Genomic DNA, 4,888 nt, shown 5'->3' with positions numbered 1-4,888 from the left:
GGTTTGCAAGAAACCATGCACTGCAGCCTTCTCCAGCTCCTGGTTTGCCCGCCGGATTGACCATTGGACTGGGGTGGAACCCAGAGGTGAGACTCACTGTGGCCCCTAGAAGACGGCAGAACTCCTTCCAGAATGTAGAGGTGAATTGGGACCTCGGTCAGAGACAACATCCCTGGGCAGCCCGCGTAGACGGAAGACATGATCAAGAACAGCCTGGGCAGTCTCTCTGGCAGATGGCAGTTTAGGGAGGGGGAATGAAGTGTGCCATCTTGCTGAACCGGTCAACCACAGTGAGAATGACCGTCATCCCACCTGATGGTGGGAGGCCAGTTACAAAGTCCAAGGAGACGGGACCAGGGTCGTGTGGGCACAGGCAAGGGCTGGAGTAAACCAGCCGGGGGGGCGAAAGGAGGACTTGTTCTGATTGCAGGTGGGGCAGGCACGACGGCTCCCTCGACATCCCTTCTCAAAGAAGACCACCAGAAGCGCTGGGCAAGGAGATGGCAGGTGCGGGCGGAGCCCAGGTGGCAGGCAAGGCGGGAGTTGTGTCCCCACTGTATGACCCGGACCTCAAATTCTCTGGGACGAAGAGACGCACCGTCCAGAGCATGCACTGGGACTGGGATGGTCACGGAGGGCCTCTTGAATTTCCTCCTCGATATCCCAGGTCAGGGCAGCTACGACGCAGGGATCGGGCAGAATTGATGCAGGTTCCTGGGAAGGGGCGCCATCCTCATGAAACTGACGGAGAGAGCGTCCGCTTGGTGTTCCGAAACCTGGGCGGTATGACAGGGTGAAGTTGAATCTGGTGAAAACAAGGCTCAGCGGGACTGTCTGGGGTTAAGACGCTTGGCATTGGCGGATGTATTTGAGGTTTTTGTGATCGGTCCAGACCAGGAACGGAACGGTGGACCCCTCCAGCCAGTGACGCCACTCCTCCAGGGCAAGCTTGACAGCCAACAGCTCACGGTTTCCAACATCATAATTGCGCTCTGCAGGTGAAAGCCGGCGAGAGAAAAATGCACAGGGGTGCAACTTGTTGTCCTCCTCTGCCCGCTGAGAGAGTATGGCCCCGACTCCCACGCCTGAGGCATCCACTCGACAACGAACTGCCGGCTAAACCGCATCTGGAGGATGGGGGCAGTGGTGAACCGGGCCTTGAGGGTATGAAAGGCTGTGTTGGCCTCTTGGGTCCAGAAAAAGGGGTGTTTGATGCTGGTCAGAGCTGTGAGGGGAGCGGCGACGGAGCTGTAGTTCCGGATGAATTTCCGGTAGAAATTGGCAAATCCGAGGAATTGCTGCAACTTCTTCCTATTCCCCGGAACTGGCCAGGAGGTAACTGCCGAGACCTTTGGCGGGTCCATCTGGATATTGCCTTCAGCTTAATTTATGTATCCCAGGAATGACACAGTCTGAGCATGGAACTCACATTTCTCCGCTTTGACATAAAGAGAGTTCTCCAGGAGCCGGGCGAAGAACCAGCTGGACATGACGGGTGTGTTCAGACAGAGTTCTGGAGAAAATTAAGATGTCGCCCAGGTACACTTAAGATCTAATTTATTCAGCATGTCCCGCAGCACATCCTTCACCAGCGTCTGGAATACCGCTGGGGGCGTTGGTGAGGCCAAATGGCATTACCAGGTACTCATAATGGCCGGTGTGGGTGTTGAATGCAGTCTTCCACTAGTCACCCTCCCTTACTCGACTAGGTGGAAAGCATTTCTAAGGTCCAGTTTGGTGAAAATAGTGGATCCCTGGAGCAACTCAAAAAGCAGAGGTGAGTAAAGGCAGAGGGTACCGGTTCTTCACTGTGACATCATTCAGACCTCGATAATCAATGCAGGGGCTAAGAGAACCATCTTTCTTTCCCACAAAGAAGAACCCGCACCAGCAGGAGAGGAAGACGGGCGGATGAGTCCAGCTGCCAGGGAGTCCCTGATGTAATCCTCCATAGTTTTTCTTTCAGGAGGGGATAGTGAGTAGAGGTGACCCTTGGGTGGAGCAGTCCCAGGGAGGAGATCAATGGCACAGTCGCATTGGACGGTGTGGGGCAGAGATGTGGCTTTGGTCTTGTTGAACACCTCTCGGAGGCCATGGTAATATTCAGGGACATTAGAAATGTCGGGGCAGTGCTGGGGGTACTGAGCCGGGGGCAGCGAGGCAGCACGCAAACAGGTCAGGTGGCAGGCATTTCCCCACTTTCACAGTTCCGAGGCCCAATCGAGGTGAGGATTGTGGAGACGGAGTCAAGGGTAGCCCAGGATTAGGGGCTGGCCTGGAGAGCTGAGCAGGTGGAAGCGGATTTCCTGACACCATCATTGAGATGGGGGCTGTGATGCTGGTAACTGTGCCAATTACGGACCGCCCAGGGCCCGGCTGGAGCAGGAGGGACAAGCGATGGCTTTCCAAGCCCAGCTGACGAAGCAAGTCCTGTGTCAATAATGTTTGCTTCTTGCCCAGAGTCCACCAGGGCTGCCAGGGTGTGGGTGGAATCAGACAGGTGAAGACAGACTTGGATGAGGGGTTTACGGCTGATGGAGGGCTGAATGTTCATTGAGCTCATCCCGATTCCTCCTACATCTGGTGAGCTCCGCTTTTGCTGGACAGGTGGCGACTGACCATCACCACCACAGTACAGGCACAAGTTGAGGTGATGCGTCGCTGGCTTCTGCAGGGGTTAGGGAGGCGCGGCCGATCTCCATCGGTTCAGACTGGTCCGCTGGCTAGATGGTGTGGCAGGTGCGACAGAAGGGCAGTTGGGACACTCCGGTGCTGGTGGATGGACTCTGGCGCTCTCTCTCACGACGGGCGGCCTGGATCCTGCGGTCGATGCGGACAGCCAGAGCAATGGCTTCATCAAGAGTGGGGTTGATCATGGGAAACCAGCTCGCCCTTTATGTAGTCCGCCAGGCTGTGGAGGAAGGCATCCACCAATGCTTCCATGTTCCAGGAGCCCGACTTGCCAGTTCGAAAGTCAATGGAGTAATCCGCAACAGTCCTTCTGCCTTGGCGAATACTCATCAGGGTCCGAGATGCCTCGGCTGTTGTGGGATTCCAAATCGAATACCTTGAGCATCTCCTCTGCTAATAGGTTGAAGGTTGCACATGCTGGGGTCTGGCGCCGAACTCCGCCCGTTCCCCAGAGTCGAGCTCGCCCGGCCAGGTGAGTGATCACGAATCCCGACCCTAAGCCCCTTCAGTGGCAAAAGTCCTGGGTTGCAGGGTAAACTGGACACGCAGCTCGTCAGGAACGCCCGTACCTGGGTTGGGTTGCCGCTGAACCGCCTGGATTGCCGATCCTGGGTTCTGGGGCTCGCAGCCACGCAGCAGTGGACTGGGCAGGAGACTCGGGTGCTGGGCCGGTGAGCAGGCTGGCTGGGGCTGGGCCGGTGGGAGCAGGCAGAGGAGAAAGGTTGGTGAGAAGTTGAATGATCATTGCAAGTTGTTGCTGTTGCTGCTGGAACTGCTGACGCTGTTGGTAGCCGGCTTGAAGTAGGGAGGCAATGTCAGCAGTGTTGCGGTTTACACCTCTCTCTGTCTCTTCCAGGCGTTGCAGGGCGGTGGGTGGTTCCTGGTTCGTCGGTTTCCATGCTGGTTCGACCGCGCGCTGGGTCCATGTTTGGTCAGATCGCACTGTCAGACACCAAACAGGACGAGGACCACAAAAGCCGCCACGCTCAAAAGTTTATTTAAGGGTTGGGGTTAAAGGGGTTTCAGGGGTTCCGGGGGTACAGGAGTTCCAAGAGTCTGCGTATTGGTGTGTTCCCCAGTAGCCCGGTACAGCGATGGCAGGAGCTGATGATCCGGAAGTCCTGGGGAAACACACACACAACAGCAATTGAAACGAAGCAGCAGTACAGTCAAGGACTAGGGGTATTCGGTGAGAAAGAGGGACGGAAGGCAGGTCAATTACCGGGCTGGAGAACACAGAAGTAGTCCAGATCCGGGATCACAGGCAAAGAGTCAGGAGGCGTTTTCCAAAACAGGCAGGTAACTGGTGCTGGTTGCAGGCGATCTGACAAGTGTGGACTGAAAAGCAAGGCTTTATATACAGGGCATGATGAGTGGTGAATGCAGTGCAGCTGGTAGGTAAACGAGGGTGAGGCAGAGCAGAGCAGGAACAGGTGGAGGTCATCAGACTTCAATCAGCGCGTGTTACCAGGCAGAGAGAGAGCTCATGACAACACCTGAGCCAAAGCCAGAATCAAGGCAATTCGATTTACGCATGGAAGCCTCTTTAACCAGCTAATTTGTTTCCGTTGGAGAGTCAGGTGTGTTTTAGTGGCTATTGTTTTAGTGTACCTATTTACACGGACCAGGTTGGGGGTTACACCTATAGCGAATGAGCACGTTAGGATGCTGAAGGATTTATGCAAGAGATGTATAAAGAGTTGCCCTGTTGGGCTTAAACAAGATATTCAGTCTGAACATGTAAGGAGCAGAATATAATAGCAGATGCAGTTACAACACAGCTGACGCTCCACCGGAAATATATGAGCTGGCTGAAGCGCCGTCCATGCATAAACCAAATTCTGGGGCAAATGAGAGCTAGATTCATGACAGTGATAATAGCTTCATTGTCACATGAGTAAGCTGCATTAGAAGCAGCAGAAACTCATGTTGAGCAGCTCTTGAATGACAGATTGAGGTATCCTCAATGTATCTCACAGACAATATCACAGTAATACATGGGAAACAGATAAAATGTCTCCCTTTAATATGCTCAGTGTGTTTGTGGCCCACCTTGGTGCAATTGGGATTCATTTATATTTTATCAGTACATGAAATATGTTTTCTTCATTGCTTCATTGCACCCCCCACACACACACACAAACACACCAGGTCTAAACCATCCCTAATCTAAATCCAGAATTGAGAATATCTCATA

Source organism: Alosa alosa, chromosome 3 (assembly GCF_017589495.1).
Source record: "Alosa alosa isolate M-15738 ecotype Scorff River chromosome 3, AALO_Geno_1.1, whole genome shotgun sequence".
Lineage (NCBI taxonomy): Eukaryota > Metazoa > Chordata > Actinopteri > Clupeiformes > Clupeidae > Alosa > Alosa alosa.
Note: the sequence above shows the minus strand (reverse complement) of the source record.